Source organism: Petromyzon marinus, chromosome 41 (assembly GCF_048934315.1).
Source record: "Petromyzon marinus isolate PM22_M1 ecotype Great Lakes invasive population chromosome 41, UKy_Petmar_22M1.pri1.0, whole genome shotgun sequence".
NCBI lineage: Eukaryota > Metazoa > Chordata > Hyperoartia > Petromyzontiformes > Petromyzontidae > Petromyzon > Petromyzon marinus.
Genome location: NC_133707.1, coordinates 11,551,494 through 11,578,951, shown reverse-complemented (window position 1 = coordinate 11,578,951; position 27,458 = coordinate 11,551,494). Strand labels below are relative to the sequence as shown.

At 51.8% G+C, this 27,458-nt stretch overlaps 1 protein-coding gene across 7 annotated transcripts in view; it reads left to right on the top strand.

Annotated features, from left to right (window-relative positions):
* LOC116950878 (uncharacterized) overlaps window positions 1-27,458 on the top strand; it is a 236,210-nt gene that overhangs the window by 97,024 nt on the left and 111,728 nt on the right. The window contains exon 1 of one of the 7 annotated variants that reach the window (XM_032969007.2): window positions 18,602-21,624. The exons of the other annotated variants lie outside the window; for them this stretch is intronic. The gene's annotated coding sequence lies outside the window, so the exon portion shown is untranslated. Of the gene's footprint in view, window positions 1-18,601; window positions 21,625-27,458 lie in introns of those variants that run through there. 7 annotated transcript variants of the gene reach the window in all.

Sequence of the window (27,458 nt, the reverse complement as noted above, 5' to 3'; positions counted from 1 at the left end):
ATTGGGGTTAAGGTAGCTTTTTGGGGTTAAGGTATCTTATTGGGGTTAAGGTAGCTTATTGGGGTTAAGGTAGCTTATTGGGGTTAAGGTAGCTTATTGGGGTTAAGGTAGCTTATTGGGGCTAAGGGAGCTTATTGGGGCTAAGGGAGCTTGTTGGGGCTAAGATATCTTATTGGGGCTAAGGGAGCTTATTGGGGCTAAGGTAGCTTATTGGGGCTAAGGGAGCTTATTGGGGCTAAGGGAGCTTATTGGGGCTAAGGGAGCTTATTGGGGCTAAGGGAGCTTATTGGGGCTAAGGGAGCTTATTGGGGCTAAGGGAGCTTATTGGGGCTAAGGGAGCTTATTGGGGCTAAGGGAGCTTATTGGGGCTAAGAAAGCTTATTGGGGTTAAGGTAGCTTATTGGGGTTAAGGTAGCTTATTGGGGCTAAGGTAGCTTATTGGGGCTAAGGTAGCTTATTGGGGCTAAGGTAGCTTATCGGGGCTAAGGTAGCTTATTGGGGTTAAGGTAGATTATTCGGTCTAAGAGAGCTTATTGGGGTTAAGGTAGCTTATTGGGGTTAAGGGAGCTTATTGGGGTTAAGGTAGCTTATTGGGGCTAAGCGAGCTTATTGGGGTTAAGGTAGCTTATTGGGGCTAAGGGAGCTTATTGGGGCCAAGGAAGCTTATTGGGGCCAAGGTAGCTTATTGGGGTTAAGGTAGCTTATTTGGGGTTAAGGTAGCTTTTTGGGGCTAAGGTAGCTTATTGGGGCTAAGGGAGCTTAGTGGGGCTAAGGTAGCTTATTGGGGCTAAGGGAGCTTATTGGGGTTAAGGTAGCTTATTGGGGTTAAGGTAGCTTATTGGGGTTAAGGTAGCTTATTGGCGTTAAGGTATCTTATTGGGGTTAAGGTAGCTTATTGGGGCTAAGGGAGCTTATTGGGGCTAAGGTAGATTATTGGGGCTAAGGTAGATTATTGGGGCTAAGGGAGCTTATTGGGGTTAAGGTAGCTTATTGGGGTTAAGGTAGCTTATTGGGGCTAAGGTAGCTTATTGGGGCTAAGGTAGATTATTGGGGCTAAGGTAGTTTATTGGGGCTAAGGTAGCTTATTGGGGTTAAGGTAGCTTATTGGGGCTAAGGGAGCTTATTGGGGCTAAGGTAGCTTATTGGGGCTAAGGTAGCTTATTGGGGCTAAGGTAGCTTATTGGGGCTAAGGTAGCTTATTGGGGCTAAGGTAGCTTATTGGGGTTAGGGAGCTTATTGGGGCTAAGGGAGCTTATTGGGGCTAAGGTAGATTATTGGGGTTAAGGTAGCTTATTGGGGTTAAGGTAGATTATTGAGGTTAAGGTAGCTTATTGGGGTTAAGGTAGCTTCTTGGGGCTAAGGTAGCTTATTGGGGCTAAGGTAGCTTATTGGGGTTAAGGTAGATTATTGGGGTTAAGGTAGCTTATTGGGGCTAAGGTAGCTTATTGGAGCTAAGGTAGCTTATTGGGGCTAAGGTAGCTTATTGGGGTTAAGGTATATTATTGGGGTTAAGGTATCTTATTGGGGCTAAGGGAGCTTATTGGGGCTAAGGTAGCTTATTGGGGTTAAGGTAGCTTATTGGGGTTAAGGTAGCTTATTGGGGTTAAGGTAGCTTATTGGGGCTAAGGTAGCTTATTGGGGCTAAGGTAGCTTATTGGGGCTAAGGTAGCTTATTGGGGTTAAGGTAGATTATTCGGTCTAAGAGAGCTTATTGGGGTTAAGGTAGCTTATTGGGGTTAAGGGAGCTTATTGGGGTTAAGGTAGCTTATTGGGGCTAAGTGAGCTTATTGGGGTTAAGGTAGCTTATTGGGGCTAAGGGAGCTTATTGGGGCCAAGGGAGCTTATTGGGGCCAAGGTAGCTTATTGGGGTTAAGGTAGCTTATTTGGGGTTAAGGTAGCTTTTTGGGGCTAAGGTAGCTTATTGGGGCTAAGGGAGCTTAGTGGGGCTAAGGTAGCTTATTGGGGCTAAGGGAGCTTATTGGGGTTAAGGTAGCTTATTGGGGTTAAGGTAGCTTATTGGGGTTAAGGTAGCTTATTGGCGTTAAGGTATCTTATTGGGGTTAAGGTAGCTTATTGGGGTTAAGGTAGCTTATTGGGGTTAAGGTAGCTTATTGGGGTTAAGGTAGCTTTTTGGGGTTAAGGTATCTTATTGGGGTTAAGGTAGCTTATTGGGGTTAAGGTAGCTTATTGGGGTTAAGGTAGCTTATTGGGGTTAAGGTAGCTTATTGGGGCTAAGGGAGCTTATTGGGGCTAAGGGAGCTTGTTGGGGCTAAGATATCTTATTGGGGCTAAGGGAGCTTATTGGGGCTAAGGTAGCTTATTGGGGCTAAGGGAGCTTATTGGGGCTAAGGGAGCTTATTGGGGCTAAGGGAGCTTATTGGGGCTAAGGGAGCTTATTGGGGCTAAGGGAGCTTATTGGGGCTAAGGGAGCTTATTGGGGCTAAGGGAGCTTATTGGGGCTAAGGGAGCTTATTGGGGCTAAGAAAGCTTATTGGGGTTAAGGTAGCTTATTGGGGTTAAGGTAGCTTATTGGGGCTAAGGTAGCTTATTGGGGCTAAGGTAGCTTATTGGGGCTAAGGTAGCTTATCGGGGCTAAGGTAGCTTATTGGGGTTAAGGTAGATTATTCGGTCTAAGAGAGCTTATTGGGGTTAAGGTAGCTTATTGGGGTTAAGGGAGCTTATTGGGGTTAAGGTAGCTTATTGGGGCTAAGCGAGCTTATTGGGGTTAAGGTAGCTTATTGGGGCTAAGGGAGCTTATTGGGGCCAAGGAAGCTTATTGGGGCCAAGGTAGCTTATTGGGGTTAAGGTAGCTTATTTGGGGTTAAGGTAGCTTTTTGGGGCTAAGGTAGCTTATTGGGGCTAAGGGAGCTTAGTGGGGCTAAGGTAGCTTATTGGGGCTAAGGGAGCTTATTGGGGTTAAGGTAGCTTATTGGGGCTAAGGGAGCTTATTGGGGCTAAGGGAGCTTGTTGGGGCTAAGATATCTTATTGGGGCTAAGGGAGCTTATTGGGGCTAAGGTAGCTTATTGGGGCTAAGGGAGCTTATTGGGGCTAAGGGAGCTTATTGGGGCTAATGGAGCTTATTGGGGCTAAGGGAGCTTATTGGGGCTAAGGGAGCTTATTGGGGCTAAGGGAGCTTATTGGGGCTAAGGGAGCTTATTGGGGCTAAGGGAGCTTATTGGGGCTAAGGGAGCTTATTGGGGCTAAGGGAGCTTATTGGGGCTAAGGGAGCTTATTGGGGCTAAGAAAGCTTATTGGGGCTAAGGGAGCTTATTGGGGCTAAGGGAGCTTATTAAACATAGAACAGAGGGGAGGAGACTCTTGATGGTTCCTGGGGAAATGTGTCTGCCGTCTGGAAGTCAGTGCGACTCCCTGCTGGGACGTGCATGGGGTGGTGCATGGCCCTCTCTGTTACTGGCCTCAAGTTAATGTTGGGAATTCCACATTCACGTGACCGGGGACCAGTCTGTTCAATGCATAACGACTGCTGACTTCCCAAAAGAGTTGCTCGGTTTATCTTTGCCAATAGTCAAAAAGCTGGAGGTGAATTCCTGCTCCAAATGAGCGTTGGGGCGGTGCACATCTCCTGTTCATAGCCCTGGAGAGCCAGGGGTGGAGATTCCACATTCCTTTGGTAGCGGGAAAGTCTCTCTCCATAGGACATCCACAGGTAATTTCCCCGGAGAGTGGGTACTTATTTTATCGATCCTTGCTGGAATGATGGGCTGAGTCAACTCCACCCCCCCCCCCCAACAACACAGTATTTGAACTCGAAAGCTTCCGACCGTGTGCTCGAGCGCTGAGCCGCGTGGCCGCTAGTAGAGCATCATCATTCCAAGCTTCATCGTCGCAGTTCCCGGCGCGGCCTGGCCAGCGGGCCTGCGTCCGGCTACGAGAAAGCTCGATACTTGGGGTGCGAGCCTTCGATGCTGCCCCTAAACCACAAAACTATTTTTTCTAACTCTGCAAGGCCCACTGAGATATAGAGCTCTTTTTCAGAAGCAATCTGGCCGCACATGATAGCCCAATGCGCATTGGCTTATCACGTGGACGTTTTTAGCAGCAAAATACCTCCAACGCATGTTGATTATAAATGTGGAGGGAAAAACCAGAGGACCCGGAGAAAAATCCACGTGACCATGGGGAGGAACACACCAACTCCAAATATACAGGCGTGATCAAACTCATGACCTCCTGCACACCAGGGGCGAGGTAATTAACATCTCGCCACCACGGCGCCTACCGATGGGCCGACCGTCTTCCTCCAGGTGCCGTGATCCATCGCCCCTAGCCAGGCCTCGTGGATAATCGGCACGGCACGCATCATCGAGCGCGATGCTCCATCGAGTGCAGCACCCACGCGGGAGAGGGGCCGTCCCCGTGGGCGAACGAACCCACGTGTGGTTCCAGATCCGTTTTCGACATTCAACCGCAGGGCAAGAGCCGGAACATTTTGGGCGAAGAGAGAGCTGCGTTCCCGGTGACGGATCAGATCCACCACGTTGGCCTTAGGAGAAAAAAGGTGAAAAGTAAAAAAAGCAAAGAGTTAAGCGGCGTGTTGCGTGGTAAATTTCTTTGGTCGGGCTTAATGGCTCTCACAAGACCCTGCGCGCCATTGCGGCAATGTCGTTTTACGTCGGTTACGGCAGACGTTTTGTTACTCCAGAGCGTCCGGCTTAAATTAAGTGGCCGGTTGACCTGTCGCCTCTGATGTTCGCGGGCGAGAACGTGGGGTGGAGCGCGGACGCGAGTCGTTCTGACGGCGCGTCCACCGCCACCGGCGTGGAGGGGGGGCGGTGTGGAGAGGCGGCGTCTCCTGATGGATCTTTTTTTTTTCATCTCTTCTTCTTGTTCCTTTTTCACATCCCCTTTTCATTTTTCAATTTGACGGGACGATACAACGTGGGAAAACATCGGATGGCACGGAAGCATGCGTAGTCACGGCGAACACACGCGTGTCTTTGTGCAACGAAAACAAAGTGGCACCCTGAGACATGCGACAGGAGGCGTCGTGTGCGTTTCTGATCACCAAATGCCCGTGGCTTGAGAAGTAACGGTAAAGGTGCAGCCCTGCAATTTCTTGGTCCACCGACTGTTGGTAGAAGGGCCTCTGCTACAGTAGGCTTGAGAGGCCTTCTACTCATCCACGCTGGCCAGATGTCATCGAAGACGTGGGAGTACCCACAATTCGCCCCACCACATATGAAGTCTGCTGATTGGCTAACCGTGGTCAACCCATGCATTCCGCTGGGTGGACAGGCGGTTTGGGGAAGATTTAAGAAACTTCCACCATTGTCTCAGCGGTCATTCTCGTCAATCATCGTTCGAGGTGAAATGTTAAAATTTGATAATTGGTCAAAAAACGAAAGTAGTTGAAAATTCTCTTCGCTTTGTTGTCTCTATCTCGTTTCACTTTTCAGAATGGCGTGTGCCTTCAACGCTCTCCCAGTCCATACCGTTTCGTTCCTCTGCAGCTCTCTGCAGGGCCGTTATTTTGCTGAGTAATCCCGGGCTTGCTTTGCAGGTGCGAGCTTTTACTTGGCGTTAATTTGCTCGAAGTGAGTTATCGTGCCGGCGTGTCTCGAGACGAGAGGGGATCGCGTGATTAACGTCCGTTCTCCTCTCGGGCCGACGAGCGATTGTCAGCCGTCTCGATGGGAGCGTGCGGGCGAAAGGCGGGGGGGCGGTGAAATTTGTCCGCTCTGAAGGCAGGTCCGCGTCATTTACCGTGAATCTTTAAACGCGCACCATTTATCGCGCGCTAGCCGCATGCTCCGCTAAAAAAGATTAAGCCAGGGGTGGGGCGGTGGGGGGGGGGGGGGACGTGTGCACGTGCGTCCTCCGCTGTGGAATTTACCGTTGCGTCTTGCGCGCGTGTACGTGTGGTGGTGGAGCGTCGTCGGCCTCTACACGCCGGTTACTCCGCAACCGCCGCTTCTCAGAAGATCGGACGCACGCTTGCCGGCACCTTCCACGGCGGTTCCCCTTCCTGCGCTCCGATGTTCCCGCACAGGGGTGAGCGGTGGCCAGCGTGGAAGCGAATTGGTTTCCCACACCGGCGCACTAACGTTGAAGGCACGTTTACGTTTCGACCACTGTGTGTGCAGCCGTAGCCTGCGAGTGCCATGTCGGTTGTTTGACCGAACTTCACCACCCTGCTCAGTGCCGGTTTGATGAAGGCGAGGACCACAGACGTGGCATCCGAGAAATACACTGCAAGGTCCAAATGTTACAGAGGCACGGCCCTGCTGACGCAAGGGCGTGCACCAGCTCTGTGGTATGTGGCTTGCTCTTCCACGCCGACTGGACATTGTTAGAAGCTGTGGTACCTGCCAGTCGACTGACTGTGGTGGACCCACTTACACTGCTGAAAGGACAGAGGGGGATGGTGGTGGGCGGGGGGGGGGACTGGGGGTTGATTTAATCAACTTGCAACGCTGTTTCGTCTGCCTCGCCAGAAGATGGTATCGAACCGGCCACCTGGATTGCAGGTCCGGTGTTGCCGACCGTTCCACCGCCACTGTGGCAGCTTGTAGGAGTACAGCGCAATGATGTGCGCTTTGCTGCACCATCTTCTGCCGCCCACCACGGTGGCGGGCCCAGCAGCAGCAGCAGCAGCAGCCGACAACAGCACCTGTTATTGTGCACGGCACCATCATCCAAGGCTCGCGCTTTGCTCAGGCGGTGCGACCGGATCGGTGCATTCCGCGCGGATCGGTGCATTCCGCGTGGATGCGCTCACTGGGGCTTGCGCATGAGGAAGCTCTTACCCCCTCCCCGCGCGTACGAGCGACTCCGCCGAGACTTTTAATTGTTCTAAGCGTCTCTCTCCCTGCTGTCTCGCAGCCGTTAGAGGCACTCGCGGGGTGAAGGAAATGCCATTGTGTGTACAATTTGAATGAAGTCATCGCCGAGCCGTGCGTGCCAGCTCGGAGCGATTGTGCTCGCCCCAGTAGGAAATTTTAATAACGCGCGCTGCTCATAACGCGCTCCATTGTCCCGTCTTGTTATTGTAAACACCAGCTTCCTAAATGTTGCATTATTGCCTACGTTATACGTTTCCAGTCACGAGTCAATTTGACTTGAGAAAATCTCAATTGACTCCGTCGTACTTTAAGCAGACTGCATTTCGAACAATCGCAACGGCACGTTCTCGAGGGCATTTCGACCGAACGACAACTTGGCTGGCTCCAGCGCGGAAACGTCCCAATGAACCCAGCCACACCCCTCGTTTGACCGCCTTCTCCCTGACGCAGTCGTCTGGATCGGCCACCTCGGTGGGAAGTTCTCGTTGCTGCTCGCCGTGACGACGTCGCAATTTATCCCGTCCATTCAAGACCGAAACGGGGAGGCTTTCTCCACAATTTCGGTTGTCGGCTGACGAGGCTGGTTGTAATTCTACCGGAGAAACGTCACGGGACTCTAATTGTGTAAATGTTGTTTGTTTTACTCTTCTCCAACACACCCACTTCATTTTAATTTCCCCCAGGTTTACAGCACACCGGTGTCCTGAACTAGTAATTAATTGGCTTGTTTTGTTTACATGACAAACCTGACTAGTTGGCTGTGTCGGGTGGTGGCGGGTTTAACGACACATTTATATATTTATGCGATCTAACCTAAATTATGTTTTAATTTGGCTAATATTGGTCGCGAAAGCCTTCCGTATTAAACTGATGTATGAGCTTCATAGCCCGCCGGCTTCTTCCATCGTACGTAACGTACGTCAAGATCTGTTTGGTCGCGCCCCCTTCCTTTTCCTCAGGGGTTACGCACACTTGGGAGCAAGATGGGTTTGGCGGGGGCTGCTGCCATCCAATGTGTTAGGGGAAACACGGCTGGCACGTACACTTGTACGTACAAGTGTGCATACACTTGTACGCACACGTACACTTGTACGTGCACTTGTGCATGTCAGCCGGCCTTCATGGTCTCCTCAATATGCGTGGGGGTTACCCCAGGCGATGCTGGATTCCCCCCTCGCGCGCGCACACACGCGCACGACACTCGGTCGAAAGGAATTGGCCAAACAATCCCAATGCAGCGCCGTCCTGACAAATGAGTCTTCGGACTGAGCGAGGCGTTTCCTGGTTAATTATCTGACGATATTATCCCATTCCAGTGCTCTCAGCTGGTTAAGTAAAGGACAATGCGTTGATTTGACGAGCGATTGCTGAACGAAAAAGACCCTCATTGATTGGGGGCAATCGCTTCTGGGAAGCTCGCTGTGCTTATCGTCCCCCGGAGCATCGATTCCGCGAAACCCGATGCCACCCTTGCCCTTCTTCGGCCCGTTGTCGGGGGCATGGCCGCGTGTCTGTGGCGCCCGCGCGTGCGGCACACGTGCGGCACGCGTGCGTGTGGCTGGCGGCATCCCACATGGGTGGGGCCCGCTGGTAACCGGCCACACCGTCACCCGCCACACGGCCATGCGACACGACACCGAGTCACCTTGAAAAGGGGACCGTGCCCGTTTCGCTCGGAGGATTTTATGCCCATGTAAATTTGATTGATTTTGCCCGCTGATGTTTGAGGAAGACCGAGAGTGGCTCAGGAGGGGGCTCCTAATGGCCATGTCAGAACACCGAGCCAGCACCGCTGGGATCATGCTGGGTTCTGCGTGGGAGTTCTGCACTCGGCCGAGCGTGGTGCTCTGGGCACGGTGAGTGTCGCGGGCTGGTCGCTTTTTTTAATTCGTCATACAGTGTTGGGACTTTATCTCGCCCCAGCTCTGAAAGCTAAAAGATTATAAATATATCAGATGATTGACATGTGACAAGCCATTCCAAATGTTTGGAGGAGCTTTTATCGCAAGGTTGGTTCTTGCAGGGAGCGTTATTGGGGCGCCGGGCGCCGATTACAGCGTCTCGGAGTGGTGCAACGGGGGGGCCCCTGGGATGTTGTACCACTTCTGTCGTTGGTGGCGCTACTATGGGGAGGTCACCAAAGTGAACATTCCAACTCGGGCAAAACGTTCCCATTTCGTTGGCAGCAACGGCATGAGAGTTGGCAAAAACACTTTGAGCCTTCCCCCGACCCTAGCCGACCCTAGCCGACCCTCCTGCCCGTTTTGGGCAGCACGCGGTGTTCTCGCCGGCGACGGTGTTCTCGTGCGCGCGCGCGTCCCGGAACGGTGGCTGAAGGTGACTTTTGGTGGCCTTTGCAGCCGCTGCTCACGATGGAAGATGCCGGCGACGGACGGGGGCGGGCGGTTTGTTGACGTTGAAGCCTCGCGGACGCTCGCGATCGCTGGGTGTGAATGCCACGCGAGTCTGCGTAAATAAAATGGCGTCTTGAGGTGCCCGCCCGCACATTGAGATTCTGCGCGAATCCACGTCGCACATCGTCCTGTTCTCAGAATAAAGTGTCATTCATATGGTGGTCATCGACACACTCACTTCCGGTTTGGTACAGTTGAACTCCATCTCTGTGTCGCCAGAAACGCATTGCACTGTGAATGTTTAAATATCTTCTACGTGTGGGGGCAGGTATTTGAAAACTCATCTCTTTAACACTCCTTTTTGCATTTTGTTGTCCTCCCGCACCTCCGATTAGCACGGTTGGCTACGTAGGGTGCAAAAAGTTCAACATAAATCCATCCCGGTAGTGCTGGGAGTGCTGCAGAATCGCAAATAATAATTAGTATTGCGAATTTTCTGTAAAAACTGTCTTTTAAACGGAAGTTTGCGCACAGGTGCCGGGTAGATCGTTGCATCGCAGAGTCGTGAGACGTCGTGGCAGTGTGCGGCTTGTGGAGGAGGCCGTCATCCAGCAGTGGATTGACCAAGGTGCCGACGATGATAATAATAAACATAAGTTAACAAATGTATGCTGTATCCAGTGGGCATGTGTTGCGATGAGAAGACAGTGTGAATGACGATGATGTTTATGAAGCATGTTGAGTGGGGGTTTTGTGAAGGTGCTGTTGTGAGCCAACTGCAGGATTTTGAGGCTAAAAAAAAATATCAAAGCAACAACACCGTTTAAATGCCGCCTGTCCATTAATAGAGAAATTGCCTGGGTAATTGTCACGTAGAGAACCGCATGAATAAGCAACAATATGGTCCCCCCTTGTTTGATTCTCGTCACCCGCAATTTCACGCAACCTCACTGGGACCTGAAATTAAAATCGAGTAATTTCTACAACCAACAACAACACATGCGTCATCTCCAATCCCTCGCCCATTGCAAGCCACGCACGTATACATGTTGAACTTCTTTTGCATTGTACGTAGCCAACCATGCTCATCGGAGGTGCGGAGGAAGGACATCAAACTAAACACAAAAAGCAGTTCTAAAGAAATAAGTGTTCAATCTCGATTATTTAAAAGTGCATAGCTCCAGTGGCTTCCTAATATCGGAAGGAAGAGCTTTGCAGACGGCCGCAGAAGCGCATCTGAATGCGGTCGATGTGGTGCCCGTCTTTGTACAATGGCTAGCCAAAAGCCGCTGCTGCTGCTGCGAGGATGAGAGGAGTTCGCACGTTGGTTTATGCTCCTTTGACGAGATCAACAAGGTATTGTGGTTCATACTCTCTGGCTCTTTCAGTAAAGTCACGTAGATAGAAAAAGAACCAGTGAGTATGGATTCCTGCAGTCACGAAAGCTTCAAATCAAGACTTGTGGTTCATTTGTGGCAAGCACTTTGTGTGTAATGAGTGCGACCTTATAAGCCATGGCGTAGGTCGGCTCTGTGATTAAACACAACCGAGTGCTCAAAAAATAATCCAGCGTCTCCCTTGCGATCGAGGCAACGAGTCCTCTGTCTCAACAGGGCTTGCATTTCATACCCTGGTTACATAAGGGACGCTATTACCGCTGCTGCTCGATAGAGTATTAGGTAGACCCAATGTCTGTCGCTGGACATGAGCTTGTGGCTAATAGGATTTTTATATAGAAACAAACATTCGATTATGCCTGCAAATTGTGGAAGCTATCATTCTACCGCTGTTTGACTATGGTGCTTACAGAGCAGCGCCTACTGAATCACTCAACAGATTAAACCCACTTGATCATTCTGCTCTTGGATTTGCACTGGATGTACCTCACAGGACCCACCATTGTGACCTCTACTTAAAATCCAACCTCTCATCACTTGATGTAAGACGAAATCTACAGTGGGGACCCTGTTCATTCAATCTCTCAGCACTTGATGCAAGACGAAATCTACAGTGGGCCCTGTTCAGCCATACAATTCTTATTGCCAAATCTGCACTATACTTAACCCCATTGCCAAAACCAAGAAACCTAATTGCCTTTTTAACTATCCCAATAACAAGAATTGGAATAGGTGACAAAGCCTTTGTCGTTGCAGCTCCAACGTTTTCGAACAACCTTGTTTCCTGCCTTAACACCATAAATCTTCTGCTTCAAAATATTTTTGAAGCAGAAGATTAGTACTGCATACAGCCACATTTGCCAATGTAATTTGTAAGCTTAATCCTTAACAATATGTAAAGACGAATTGGCACACTTCTCTTGAGATGGCACTTTATTGAAGACACGTTCATTGACACAGGCGGAGACCCCACTGCAACAGCCCCGAGGTTCCCGCGCATCTCCCCCTTATATACGGACCGAGGCCACGCCCCCCTTCCCGAACCTTCTCGCTGGTTCTAGATGCTCGCTCCACCGGCAGATTTTTCCGTCCTCTTCCGTCACCTGACCGCGCTCCCTTCTCGATCATTCCCGTAGCCACCAGTCCCTTCGCACTCACAGCTGACACCCCTGTCATTACCTCCCGAGGCCACTAGTCCACTCACACCGCATGTAGACTTGACTGTCATTCCAGATGTATGGAGAGTTCAATTTTATTGTTCCTCAGTGGGCTTTGTCTGGTAGGATGGGGATGGTTTAGTTTAATATGTATAAGTTTGGGTGGTTTGTTTGCCTTGTACTTTGCACTACTATCGTGTTTTTGTATTGTTTGTTGTAACGTTCTTACCCGCCCCTACTGGACGTTTGTGAAAAAGAGCTTTATAGCTCATCAGATTCCTCCACTATAAATAAATATTCTGATTCTGATCCTAAATTTCCCATTGCCATGACAGACACCAAATTCCTCAGGAGAACCGCTGCTGTTGACTTAATGCAAAGTAGTACTGATTTTATCAGCCCTGAAAGGATGATGGGTTAAAGTTGACCTTGAACTCCCTCACCACCCCCAGGATATAGTGTTTGCACTAAACACAAGTGCGCTAACCACAGTACAATGCAGCCACAGCTGAATCGTCATCTTCACCGTCTTCATCGCTATCGTGGGTTTGCTTTATACCCCGGCGTTCAGCGATATGAACACGCTTAGTCGCGGCTGCTGCTTGCACCTCAAATGATTACGTTTCTCCCTTCTCACGTGAGTGCCGCTCTGTGCTCGTCTCCATTTGTGGCCCTGAGCCGGTGATCTTCTGAAACTCCAAATTCCCATGGTGGGGGTGCCCATGTCGGCCTGTAGGACAACCACTTCTGGCCTCCTTGCAGAGTGGTTGCTTATCCAGCTTGGACACTCGTGCGAACGAGATGTTCCGTCTGAAGGGATGAATTATCCGGATGAAATATTTTGGTAAATTTAAGTAAATATTCGATTGACCCGGCAGAAAGGTAAGCCGAGACGAAAGTTTTGAGCAGGATTTGAATTCCTCCACCTTCGGGTGGCAACTCGGGGCAGTGCCCACCGCAGCATCGCCCAGCCACTATCACGATGGAGGCGTTCGGTCCGGTGCCTCGAATCACCAGCGCATCGCCCGGGCCCATCCCGTCACCTTCTGGCGATAGCATCTTCCCCGACACGCCACGGGACACCGGGCTCCAGCACCGGCGGGTCGGACGTCGCTTGCCAGCCCGGGGGCGGGGGGGGGGGGCTGACGGATCGGGGCGGCGCTTCTCATGTCGTGCTGATGCTTGACAAGTGCGTCCCAAATTGCCTCGCTCGCGACGCTCATTAGTTTGATTTATCCCGGCCCTTAATCCTCGCGGCTGGTGGCGGAAAGGGAGGCTTAAGGACGAGCGAAATTAAGCGATCGGACGGCCGCCGCTGAGCTTAACCTTTTTGCGGGAGCTGCGCGCACCCCCCGCGTGCTTTTACTTCGCCTGCGAGCCTCGTTCAAGAACGAATCGTGCGGTTATACATTTAGTCGCTAAACGTTTATTGGCCATGAAGTAGGAATTAAATTTGATGATTTGTTGTTTTGTTTTGGTACGGGCTGCCCTGGCTCACCCGGGGATGCGGTCGGCGCGAGGCCTGCGTGACTGGCCCAGTTCGTGCGTGCGTGTACGCACGCGGGGACAGAGACTAAAAAAAAACCTCGCACAATCACCCGCGCATTTACGTCATCGCTTGAGGCACGGCCGCACAGCGCCGTTCCTTCTCTGGGCGGGCAGCAGAGTCGCCAGCCGTCGTCTGCGGTCGCGTTCTTGAGCATTGGCGGTCACCCGAGCGCAATTCCCGATGCCGATCGCCACACTGCCAGAGCGCCTTGCGCCCGGAGGCACCTGCGATGGTGCAGGGCGTCCCGGCGCCTCGTGCCAGACCTGCAGGCGATGCGCGTCGGAATGCTCGGCGCTCTCTTTTGTTTTTTCATTCTTTGAGAGATAACGGAGCGAGATGGGAGCGGGCAGTGCCACGCGGCTGCACTCTTGTTGCCTGAGCGCCGCTCCGTGTTTTCGTTGGCACGGGTCAGCAACCACATCTTCACTCCCCCCCCCCCCCACGCCCCCCCCCCCCCTATCTGTAGGCCTCAGTGCTTGCGGGTGTGTAGAGCCTTTTGCCAAGTTGTGAAGAGAAACTAACATCTCGCAGTTGCGTGCCTGAACCCCAAGACAAAGGATTGTGAGCTGCTAGTCGGATGGTTCTTTCTGTACAGGGATGAGAAATGTCAACGATGATGACAAAAAAATAAATGGAAACAAAAAAACTAATCTTGAAAAAAGCGCTCGCAGAGAGGTGCGTAGCTCGGAATTGCACCGAGGCGGGGGAGAGGAATGCACGCGCGTTGGAGGAGAAGGAACATTGGGCTTGGCGCAACACGTCGCCAGGAGGAACGGCGGGCGGGCATTCGGGAGTGGCGGCCAGGCGGCGTAACGCCCGAGGCACACGTCCACCGCGGAGATGGAGCGATGATTTCAACTCGTTTGCCAGCGGCTATATGTGGATTATTGTTGCGTCGCAAGACCGTAAGAAGGTGGTGATGGTTTGGGAGGACTTCATTCAGCAGATTATGCCTGGTAATGATGATGAAGAGGAACGTTTTAGAGAATGATCTCACCGTAAAAGTCTTGTGTATCTTCCCGCTCGTGAGCTTTGGGGCAACACGCCTTGCCTCAATTGGTGGTGGCTCTGAGCCAGCGGTGAAAAATTCCACACTTCTATGGTGGTGTCCAGTACATTCATAGGACAACCATTGCTGACTCCACAAAGCGGTGCATCTTTTATTGACCACAAACGAATGATGGGTTGGGTTGACCGCTGACTGGGGCACTAACTCGCGTCCATCACACTGAGTCGAATTTCTCGAATCTTAGCAAACAATGTGTGTGAAGTGATGCATCGACTGTCATGGGTCCTTGAGGCTCGTGGGTATGCGCGTTAAGTCAAGCCATTGAACCGTTTTTCAGCGTATGCAAATTGTATGCAGGTCCCGCGCCAACGTTCCCGCGAGGCTAACGGCGCAAACAGGACTGTGCCAGCGGAGCAGAATATCAGAATCGGGATCTTTATTTGTCCCGGAGAAATCCAGTGAGAGCTATATGAAGCGCTTTTTAACAGATGTCCGGTCGGGGTGGGACAGAAAGTTACAACAACAAACAATACCAAGAAACGGTAGGAGTGCAGAGTAGAGGAAAGGTAAGCAAATCACAAAAAAGAAAGTAATTAATGATATATAGGTAAAGCCCCACTGAGCTGTTCAGTTGTTTTTCAGAAGCGACCTGGCCACACACATTATTGCTCAACGAAGTGGCTCGTCCCGTGCACATTTATAGCAGCCTAAAATACTCTGAATGCACGATGTTGATTCCGAATGCAAATGAGAAGCAATACAAACAAGAGGGCCAAAAAACGAGACGACGAAACGGAATGGGTACACGACTGGAATCGTGGCTGTGGGTCACGGCAGTTCTCAGCGTTGCCCCCGGGGGGGGTGGGGCACGGATAATTACAACACAAGCAAGCGATGCCCGGAAGATCGTCTTGGATTTAAACATCTCACGTACTTAGCCGTAATTTCCATTCCAGATGTATTTCTCGTTGAGCGTTTTTCGCTGGAATAGATTAATGGAAGCATTTTCCCCATAAACAAACAACGTTGGGCTTCTGACGCTCTTCCCCTCCCCTTCCACCACCCTCCCATCCCCCGTTACTCCGTTAAATACCGAACACATGCTCGTGCACGCACGCACGCACCTGGTCCGCACCTGAGCATCGCCCAATGCAATAATGTGTCACGCCAGCCCAGGCGAGTGATGGCAACCAAATGTTCACAGCAGCCACTACCACCACCTCCCCCACTACCACCACCACCTCCCCCACTAGCACCACCACCTCTCCCACTACCACCACCACCTCTCCCACTTGCACCACCACCACCTCTCCCACTTGCACCACCACCACCTCTCCCACTTGCACCACCACCACCTCCCCCACTACCACCACCACCACCTCTCCCACTTGCACCACCACCACCTCCCCCACTACCACCACCACCTCTCCCACTACCACCACCACCACCTCTCCCACTTGCACCACCAAAACCAGCAACACCTCTTCCACCAACACCTCTCCCACCACCACCTCTCCCACCACCACCACTACCCCTCCCGCCACCGCCGTCACTGTATTTAGTCTTTGGCACCGAGCTGCTGCTCCTCCATGCGCCATTGTTTATAACGCGTTTGTTGGGGCCCTCTCGAGCATCCGGTGTGCGCCCTGGTGTCTTCAAAACATCCTAAAACAAACACGGCTTCGCGCACCCACTCAGGAGAGGGGGAGGGGGTAAGCGTCCTGGAATGGTCCGTGTGTCGTCATTGTCGCCAAATGAGGGCACGTTTTGCTCGAGCGATCACGGTGGTTGGACGTCCCCGAAGTGCCGAACGTCGTCGGGGGGGGCACCGACGAATGTCATTGGAATCCACTCCTTTGTTTGACCGCGGGACAAAATTCTGCCTTCTCTCACCGCGTCCGTTTTGTTTTCACGACAATCGGAGGAAGTTTCTCGCTCGCTCTCTCTCTCTTTTGTGTTCAACGAGCAGCGGCGTGAGACCGTCCAGGTACCAGGTTACCAGGAACCTGGGTTCTAGTGCAAGCCCCGTGGCAGTTACCGAAGAGCCGGGTTGTGTTCATCCACTTGTGAACTTCACATTGAGACACCTGCAGACACAGAGGCTTTGTGTTGTGAACTTTTAAGTATTTTACTCAACTAATTTTATTTGACCATTTAAGGCTCTCTGAGCTACATAGTATCTCTTTTTCGAAAGCGACTTGGCTATCATAAATGATAGCTCATCAAATTGGCTCATCGTGTGGACGATTATAGTAGCCAAAAACTCTAAACGCGTCACGTTGATTCTAAATGTGGAGGGGAAAAATGGAGGACCCGGATACAAATCCACGTGACCACGGGGAGAACAGGCAAACTCCACGTAAAAAGGCGTCAGGGTCAGGATCGAACCCACGTCCTCCTGTATACCAGGTGAGGAAGTTAACATCTCGCCACCGTGGTGTACTTGGGCAAAAACAAGTTTTTATCTGTGCAAGGTCACCTCTGGATGCATCTGAGAGGACGTCCAGCGGGGAGGCAGAGCGGTGGAATCCACTCGTGTCCAGCTGCCAGGGCGATCGTCGCATTGCAGAATTCTGAGAGATGGTGACGACTTGGGGGAGGCATCCATCCAGCAGTGGATTGTTAATGTCTGGTGATGGTCTTTTTAATTGACCTTTAACCTACCAACAGTCCCGTCCATGTCCTGTGGTGGTAGCTTTAACGGTCAGAAGTTTTCACAAATACGCGAGAGGCAGGCGCCACGGGCCTTTTGTGGACACAATTATCGTAAAAAATACTCGGCAGCCTTCCCTGCAGGAGTCCTGGGTGGTTCAGGGTAGTAATGTGGAGAGTGGTGATGATGATATCAGTTCTTCAATTCAAGTCCAATGCTCACTTCGCACGTATTAATTTGTGCATATAAGGATAGACATTCGATCGTGTCTACAAGGTGCATGCAAATGCCTGTTGAATGGTGCTCTGCCTTGGCCGCGATGATGATGATGATGATGCACACACACCGCACGTCCTCTCCCCATCTTACGCAGCGGAGGAGGAGGAGGAGGCGGCAACCGAGCGACGGGCGATATACAAATGACCGAGTGCAAGCGAGACAAAAGGGAAATGGATTCTGGAATCGAATCACGGTCCTGCATCGTGGCAATCCCATTGAATGGCATTGGGGGGGGGGGGGGGGGGGCGGTGGTGGGTAGGGGGTGTCGAGTCGTTATACGTCGAGCGTAGTTAATGCTCGCGTCTGAGCACGGAGCCAGTCCGGGCCTCCCCTCGCGTCTGGTTTTGAGTCTCAGACGGCCGCTAGAGAATGAAGCAAATTCCTGCGTGTTCACGGTTTCAGTTTGATTGTCTCGGCTTGCCAGCCGCTGGCTGGGGTGAAGAAACCGCTCGGGATATTTTGCCCCCCCCCCTCCCCCCCCCCCCCGTTTGTAAACACACCGACTGCGTAACCGTAGCCACGCCATTCTTCGTGTGTCCCCTTTGCGGCTGCTATGGCCTAACCGTGGTCCCCCTGAGATTGCGGCCGCGTTTAGACACTGAAACCCAATTATGGACGATGATGTAAGAGGGACACAATTTCTACACATTATTGAGAGTGTTTCCAGAGTGTCGACACTGGGTGAAGCGGTGACAGGCCCGGTGGTCGTGAGCTTGTTGCGCCATGAATCCGGCGACCCGAGTTCCATTCCCAGCCCACGGCTTGTATCGGCGGCAAGTGATATCAGAACCCGGTCCCTCCTTAAGTATGGCATAAACAAACACACAAACAAACCCATGACCGACCATGGCATGGTGGACTAAGAGAGTGGAGGGCATTTATTTTGGGTGCCGCGGTGTCGAGGTGTTAATTACTTCGCCTGGTATACAGGAGGTTGTGCGTTCGATGCCGACGTCAATATATTTGGAGTTTGCGTGTCTCTCTCCCCGTGGTCGTGTGGATTTTTCTCCGGGTTCTCCGTTTTTTTCCTCCACATTTAGAATCAACTTGCGTGTAGAGTATTTGGCTGCTTTAGATTTCCACACGATGAGCCACTACGTTGACCTATCATTTGTGGCCAGGTCGCTTCTGAAAAAGAGCTAAATAGCTCATTGGGCCTTACCTTATTTTATTTTTGTATTCATGTATCTGGGCATGGCTCAACGATGAACCCATCGGCGTCATCCTGACTCCTTTTGGGGAAGTGCCTTATTAGCTCGGAGGCTGAAAGGTATTTCCTAGCAAGTGAACCTTTCCACATTCTTATTCTTAGTTTTTTCGGTAAAGTCACGTTGAAGAGAAACAACGTGACTTTACCGAAAAAACTAAGAATATGAATTACTGCAGTCACGAAAGCTTTAAATCAAAATTTTCTTTCCACATTCTGTTTCACCTCTGTATCTGTAAGCGCTCTGATGCTGCGTTCGCGCGGTGCGGCATCAAGCGGCTGATAATGAAGACGCGCCGCGTGTTGTCCTGCAGGGCTGCCGTCCTCTGTGAGCTGGATTTGGGTTGGCGCTGCCAAGCCCTGGCCCTGTTTAATTCTGTGCTCTTTGATTGCTAATCGCAGGGAAGGTTTGTGATTGCGTGCATAAACACAGCAACATGATTAGTGTGTCTCGGTGGACTTCCAAACTCCGTATCGTTGCGTGCTCACTGGCCCACCCAAAACCCACACACCCACCCATACATCCACAAAATAACAAAGACGAAGATTCCCCATATAGCCTGAACACACTGTTGAGGCAAGTGCTGTTATCGAGTACCTATGAAGGTCAGCACGGCACACGAGGGGGTGGATGGCCAACACCACGCCCAGCCACCTTTGTCTCCCCAGCGGCGATGTTTACATACCGCACCAGGTACTCATTTGAGGCTGAGTCGACGAAGGGGAGGCCCAGCGCGCTAACCGCTACACTACCACTCCTCACTCGCACACCTACGCACACACCCAGGGGTGCTAGAGAAGGGGCTCCAGTGACGGATCGTCACTGCCCGTCCGTCCCGTTTAATCGCCGGGGTGGCGTGTTCCGCCAAATCGCCGGGGTGTGGCGTGCGTCTGTCTCGCGTGGTGCTTGGTGATTTCGTACCGCTAGTAGACCGCCCGCCCCCTCCTCCCAGCCGTGCCACGTTTGCAATGGACGCATCTCTCACGCAGTCGCTTGTAGCCCTTCCCCCCCCGTTCCCGAATAGACTGCAACTTGCGGGGTGGGGTCCACTTCAACGCTGAATCTCGGAACGTGCAAGCAGTTAGCGTTAATTTTATTTAAAGAGGCGTCGCGACGTTGTTGTTAAAGACATTCTCACTGCAGAGAACTGGAGTGACATGACCGCATTCTACGATAGGCTGGGCACCAAACTGTGCCACACGTCCTCCCCGCATGGCCTTGTGGGAGCCTCGGTAGCGCTTCAGACTTGAAGATGTACCAATAAAGTTATTTTTTGTATACTTTTTTTCCACGTATACGTACGTCATCGGAATGGAATTAGAAGAAAAACTGATGACTTTGCAGGTTAAACGGCCAGGGCAGGCGCTGTGTGTCCATTGGCCCTTGAATTCGAGAGTCGAGGGCCGCCCGCTGAGACTCATCGTGTTGTTTTTCAACGGAGGCTTGAGAACTCGAGTTGTAAAATGAGCATGATTTCAGTTGCAATCATTTGAAAGTTAGTACTAATACTGTCTCCAATTAGCATTGAAGCGATGAGGTAGTATATTTTTGCAGCTTCGTTTGACAGTTCAGTAATAATAATTACTTATGAAAAAAGTCTCGTTGATGTTAAAGATAGTTTCAGGAGGGTTCATGGCTTTAGATGTTTGACATTTTGTTTGAGGATAGAGTGCCCAGAGAAAACCCCACACTCAGTCGGGCATGCAACTCCAACTCGACCACAAGCGTGGCAGCTACTTTATGGATCTACTTGTTCCCTGTGGGGCACCTCACTCAGCCAAGCTGCTGGCGCACATTTGTGCTGACAGCACTTGACTCCCATCAGAAAAAGTTTCTAAGTTCAAATCCAGGTCGTCGGGTTTGACCCAGCCCATCATCCTCCGCAGGGGTGATAAAGTGAGTAGTAGAATCTCCCTGCTCAAACAAGCGCGTGGCATCTTTGTCACCATCCCAGAGCCAGGGGTTGAAATTCCACATTTCTGCGACTGGAGCCAGACTTTCCACGAGAAAGCTGTTGTCGACTTCCTATGAAGTGGTACTCATTTTATTCTCCCCATTTGAGCTGATGACAAGGACAGGGCTAAGTCCATCTCCAACCATCAGATTTTGTACTGGATCTCCCGATGCAGTTGGCCCACTCTGACCTTAGCAGCACACGGACACGTGAGCTCTTCTCCCGACTATCAACCCGTGGCCCACCTAGCCCACCTGCGACTCGGCTGTCTACTGTTTACCCGGTCCCTGCAGCCTCCTTCTCCCTCCGCGACTGCCCTTGGCCGCATAGAGGCAGGAAAAAAAATTGTGGGGGGGGGGGGGAAGGAGCCCCCAAACAATGGTGCTTTTGATGTCCCCATGAAGCCCCTTTGACTCAAGTTCAGCCGTTTCTGTAGAAACAGGCTGCACGCTGCTTTCCCAGGGAGAGATGGGGCGGTTTTTTCTCTCCTCTCTCTCTCTCTGTCTTTGTTTTTTTGGCCATAACAAGGGACGCCCCGCTCGGAGCTGATGCTGGGCGAACACAATGGCCGGCCCACCTACCGCCAGGGCGCTTTTTCTCGGAGCACGCCTCCGCACCCCGTTCTGCCAATGTTTTGATTTCCGGGCCGGAGCCCACTTGTCCGTATTTAAGCGAGAGAAGCCCAGATGCCGCTTCGCCGGGAATCGGTCGTCGTTTTCCCGTTCACACCACGGAGGCGTCTGGCGGAGACGCGCCTCCTAAAGCGCGCAGTGGGGGCTACTCTCTCGCTCAACTCCGAGCGAGTGCCTGCGAGTGCCTGTGTGTTGCGTGCGTGCTGCGCCGTGCTGCGCTGTGCTGCGTGCGTGCTCCGCACTGCGTGCGTGGGTGCTGCGTGCGTGCGTGGGTGCTGCGTGCGTGCGTGCTGCGTGCGTGGGTGCTGCGTGCTGCGTGCGTGGGTGCTGGGTGCTGCGTGCGTGGGTGCTGCGTGCGTGGGTGCTGGGTGCTGCGTGTGTGGGTGCTGCGTGCGTGGGTGCTGGGCGCGTGCTGCGCACGAGCGCGCTCGCCCTCCCGTCTGGCCCCCGCGGCAGTCGGAGATAAATCTGCCGGAGCTCCGAGTCGCTCGGTTGGGCTTCTCGCCGCTCGCCCCGCCGCTACTTCTGCCCTCGGGCCGTGGAATCTTTCTCCGGCTTGCCCGCGTGCGTCCGCTGCTCGCCCCAGGTGTTAAAAGTCGAGGCGTGCTCTCTCCACTGCTGTAGTCTGGTGAGTGAGTACGTGTTTATTTGTCTCTGTGTGTGGGCAAGCGTTGGCGCAGTTGGTATGCGCAGTCCGCTACAAGCACGGCTTAATTCCCGGTCACACGCAGCAGCGTCGATGGTGAGTTTTATCTCAGCGTGTTGGCGATCTCTCTCCTGTGGGTTGACTCCACCTTAAATGAGTTCCTGTTGTCGTGTGGGACCGTCGGCACTGGGGAGACGAGGTTTCTGCAGAGCGGTGGCCTCCACACTCGCCCCGGTTTGAGTCGTGCTGGGCTTAGTAGGCGCTCCTCAACATCACTTTGCTTGTGCAAAGTTGAATGGAGGAGCTGTGAGTGTGTGAAATTAGTTGGACAGTTTTTTTTATCGTTTCGCAGAAATGCAACACGGAACTTAAGCGTCATCTCCCCGCGTGTGTGTATTCTCTCGCTACCTGTGGGGAGCGGTGGCGCAGTGGTTAGCGCACTGCGCTACGAACATGACGACCAGAGTTTGATTCCTGCTCGCGACCAATAAGTGGAGAATATTTATACCTCCCTTAGGTCGACTCAGCCTTACGTGAGTACCTGGTGCGGTGTGTAAACACCAGAACAGGGGAGACAAAGGCTGCCAGGTGTGGTGATGGCAACTCACCTCCTCATGCACCGTGCCGCTCTTCATAGGTGCTCCTCGCTAACAGCACTTTCCCCAACAGTCTGTTCAAGGCTCTGTGGGGAGATTCGTCTGATTTCATGTGTTCCCTTCCAGCACAAAAAAACCCCAGATTAAATCAAGAATTTGTCAAACCCCAAAGCAAGGACCTCCTTGAAAGTTAGTCTTGAGACTCGATGAGTGCTGTCCTCCGGAAACAAAGCTGTGACCATATTAACGTCATCACCGTACCTCCGATTAGCACGGTTGGCTACGTACGGCGCGAAAGAAGTTCAACGTACGTGCGGAAATGACAACTGTTTTTGTGATGTGGTTGTCATGGCATGAGTGATGCGATCGCCCGGAGGCGAGCACGGTCTATTTTTAAGGCCGTTGTTGCACCGTGTTGTTGTTGTTGTGCAATTAAGGCAGGAAACACTTTGCGTTGCGTGACTTCTGCTCACAGCGTGGAGCTTCCATTCCCGAACGGCCGTTCACAGCCACCGCTGGGGTGAGCACGGTCACTCGCTCTCACCGCCTCTTCGAAACTAATACTAGACAATTTTTTTTATTTTACCCAGGTCAAAGCCCACTGAACTATGTTGCTCTTTTTCAGAAGCACCCTGGCCACAAATGACGGGGCAATGAAGTGGCGTGCATCGTGTGAAAATGCACAGCAGACAAATACTTTGAACGCACGTTTATAAATGTGGACTAGAAGAAGAATCCACGTGACCACGGGGAAAACATGCAAATATACAGCAGGTGTCAGGATCAAAACCACGACATCGCGCATACCAGGCGAGGCAGTTAACATGTCACCCCCCTCCACCAGTCTAAGTAGGATGAACAGTTCGGATTATGAACAGTTATTCAAAGTCAGATGGGTCCGCGTATCTCTCCTCAGTGCGAAATCGCAGCAATGTGATCAAGTCCATTAATTCTATTTGCAGCCGGAGTAGATAAATTTTGCGGTAAAACCGAGGAGTTAAACCAGGCTTGGATTGAGCAGCGGCTCGTAATTATACTTTTTTTTAATGTAAACGAATAAATTCAGCCGGCGCACAACAACACACACACACACAAAAAACACTTTTTAAATCGATGTTTCTCAGTTAAACTTCTTCGTACGGCCGATGTTGATGAAGAGCACAGCAGGAATGAGAGTTTTACAGTCTCGGTTATCGTACAGGTCAGAGACGGTGGTTCGGCAACCAAAAATAAAATTCGTAAGAATGTCAATATTTAAAGAGCCGCAATGCACTGCGGTGGTGAATACGAGACTGCGGTCGTCGGTAAACAACGTCACGGAGCAGTCCCTTAAAGCAGCGGTCCCCAACCTTTTTGGCACCAGAGACCGGTTTCGTGGAAGACAATTGTTTCACGGATTGGGTGGGGGGGGGTTTCATCATCGGGTCTGTCCCCCTTTTCAAAGACGTTTGTTTTTTACTCATTTTGGCTACTAGGGTTAGCTTGTGGGCTTACCAAAACTGTGACTGAGACAAGTGCGCAGTGCGGGAAAGAGCCGCGGACGTAAGTGGTAAATAATAAAGTAATGGGCGGGCCACGCGCGGACTGACCGCTCACCTCCTGCTGTGCGGCCCGGTTCCTAACAGGTCACCGACCGGTACCGGTCCGTGGCCTGGGGGTTGGGGACCCCTGCCTTAAGGAGCGGCAGGTTGCCGACCCCTGGTCCGAAAGTCAGGGCTTTAACGAATTAGCACAACAAAGAGTGTGGAGACAGAGAGAGAGGGAAAATTGGACGTTTGGGATGGGAGCGAGGATTGGATGAAAGCGATGTTCGTGCAGCCAAAATTACACGGCTGTGCAGCGCTAAACGCACCTCCGATTGGCACGGTCGGCTGTGTCACGGTGCGAAAGAAGTTCATCATACTTACTTGGGACAAGCGTGGGATGGAGGAGAACAGGTCTATTAAAAACTCCTAAAACTATATTTTTTTATTTTACCAGGTAAAGCCCACTGAGCTATGTAGCTCTTTTATCAGAAGCGACCTGACCACAAATAATAGCTCAACAAAGTGACTTATCACGTGGACATTTAATACTATCAACCACCAGGTGAGGTGGGGGGGAGACCAAAAGCCACACGCTGGACAATCTCACTCCAGTTAGATCTGACCTTGGTAGGTCAGACCTTGGGAGGTCAGGTCGTGGCTGCAACATCTGCAGCGTCTAGCAGGAGGAAGGAAGCGATGGCGGGTTATCGTGGCAACGGTACCATTGGCCGTAATGACCTCTTGACCTCATGGGCAGCAGACTAACTCTGCAATTTTTTATGTTTATTTAAATAACGTTCCTGTGGGCAGACTGAGCTCCGTCATCGATATGTGGAATATCCTCTGCCAACTGACGTTACCCCCGCTCATTGTTGCTTTGGGGAGGGGAGTGTTTTGTTGGTGTTTATAGCACTACTGTTCACCATCAGTGGGTGGCCAAGTGGTTAGCACACCATGCCATGAACCCGGTGATCTGAGTTATATTCCTGGCCACGGCCCAATGTCGGTGGTGGAGTGAAATCCAAATCACTTCTGAGAACCCCCCCCCACCTCTCCATTCACCAATCCGCACTGACTTAGCGTGGTGAAGTATGGTCAAACAACCCCCTGTGACTGACACGACATGGAGAGGGGGGCCTTCCTTCCAGCAGTGGAGTGAAAAAGTGCTGCAGATGTAAAGCGAAAATCGTTCATGTGCGTTGCGTTTTCACGTGAGCGCTTCCATTCATTCACTTGCCAGCGTTGTTTTCCCTTCAGTGCATTCACCAACATGAAACGTCCTCTCAATGGTATTTTATAGAGTCAAGGCGTGCTGCGGCTCGTCTCCGGTTTGCAGCCCTGAACGTGTGCTGGAAATTCCACATTCGTATTGCCGGAGTGAGTTTATCCCTCGCAGGGCACAACCACGAGATCTGAGCTGTTGACCTGATGATCAACATCATCGCCATCATCACGGTCTATGGGCAGGTTGTCCACTGCACATTTCGTCACTTGTTTCCACTTTCCTCTGTCTTTTGCCAATATGCACAAGCTACTGCACATCGTTCTGGCACCAATCTCTCGTCGTCGTCAAGCCATTCTCCGTTAGGTCCTCCTCTCTTTCCGGTTCCTTCCGATTTTCCCGAACAACAACACACTTTTAATTTTCCTGTTGTTGTTCATCCTACACGTGTGTCCGAATCGTGCCAGTTTCCTTCTCATCACTGCCTGCATCATGTCTTCTTCTACGTGCAAACTGTTTCTTACTTCCACCAACCGTTGATGCTGGATTGCAATCTCCAACGAAACGTCGTTGCCCATTTAAACGTGGTGAGATTCCTCTACAGACAACAACAACAACACCGGTGGTGGTGGTTGTGCTGCAGTGGCAGGAGTAGATCTCGCCATTTGATGCAAGAGACACTTTTATTTATTGGCTGTCAGGTTGGAGGAGTGTTCGAAACGCTTTTTTACACCCTTACCGATCCCAAAAACTCCAATTATAAATCGGCACAACCACTGCTGATCTCCCCAGCAAAGTGGCACTCGTCAATGTGCTTTCACCTGGCTTAAATAAAGGGGCCTCTCCTTTCTTCATATAGTCCCCACCTCCTTGTTGGGCTCTACACCCAATCAGGTTGGGTTCGCTTTGCTGCCTCCGAGACTCGTGAACAATAGTTGCTGGAGGGGGCTATGTTGAATGCAGCCGAAATGCCCTCCGTGCGTGAGACGCTGCGCTGGCGACAAGTGCATCGCAGCGCCGCAGAGGAATTGCCTCGAGTGCTTTAAACAAAGACGTGAATTTGTTCTCCCGAATGAGTGAGTGAGTGAATGAAGGGTGTGGTGGTTTCAGAGCCTTTCCAGAGCTCGTGCCACTGACTCACTCCCTTAGTCATTCATTGATTTGGCCCGTGTGCCATTAGTTTCCACATCATTCAAGAGGACCGTTCTTAGCTGCTGCTGCTGCTGCTGCTGCCGTCACCATCACGAGCTGCGTTCTTCCTCCTGTTGCACGAATGTATCCCTCACACCAGCGCCGTATCTCGCGATCGTGCGTTTGCCACTTCGCGCCCGACTCCCGTGCGTGCGCCGATTCAATTGCTGCATCTCTTACGCCGGGGTGTCCTTTGGCTGCCATTCCACCACCGGTGGTGTCCGTCGAGCAGCATTCCTCGCCGTCACGTGCCCTGCTTCCTGGGTGAGTAGGTGGGTGGTGAGCCAGGGTCTGCGGGTTGAGTGGCCAGGCTAGGCGGGTGAGGGTCGGTCGCCGTGTGGGTAGGTGGATGGATTGGTACTTAGGTGGGTAGGTAAGTAGCCAATTAAGCCATCTAATAACCCTGAGAGACAATGTGCCTGCTTGCAAATGAGACCTGCAAAATAAACGCTTTACTTTACATCTCTGTAATTAGAGCACAGCGTTTCAGCCGTGATATTGGAATTGCTCTAGTAATCAGTGCCGCCTAAGTAATGGGCTCTTAAAGGTGTTCTTCAGCAGTGCAGCTCAGACGGTGGTGGATTTTGCGTGCAGACAGCGACGGCTTCGGTTGACCCCCCCCCCCCCCCGATGCCGAGGGCCTCCTCTGCCACTGCGGCGAGACGGATCTCGGGGCTCTCGGCCCGATGGGGGTGCTTCTCAGGGAAAGTGATGCGCACACACTGGGTGCCGCACGTCAGTTGCTCAGGCCTGCCCGTGACAGTTTCTCCCAGGGAGGTTATTGACCCTTTCCCATTCCGATGACGTATTGCACCGGGTAGTCATTTTAGGACCGAGTCGACATCAGGGAGGCACAAGGCCGCTTTAGATATTTGTCACTGGTGTGGGCCATGAGCGGGAGTTAAATTCGGGGTCGCTGTGTTCGTAGCGTAGCGCGCTAAACGCTACGCTACCGCTTCCCACAAGTCACAGCACACTCCCGTAATCACTCACCCTCTTACTCACTCACCCTCTCACACGCTCACCGAACCATCACCCATACGCACATTCACACACAAATACTCATGCTCTCACACCAACTCAACCACCCACTCACCCACTCACCACAAGTTACAACACTTCTATTTTCTACTTAGCACTGCTCCACTTTGGATCAAATAATGAAAAATAATATCAGACCCAAAAAATATAAATTCCTGCAGTCACGAAAGCTTTAAGTCAAGATTTAAATAGTTTAGTTTATCGACGGACGTGTTGAGTGTTCTTGCTCATTGCCCAGAG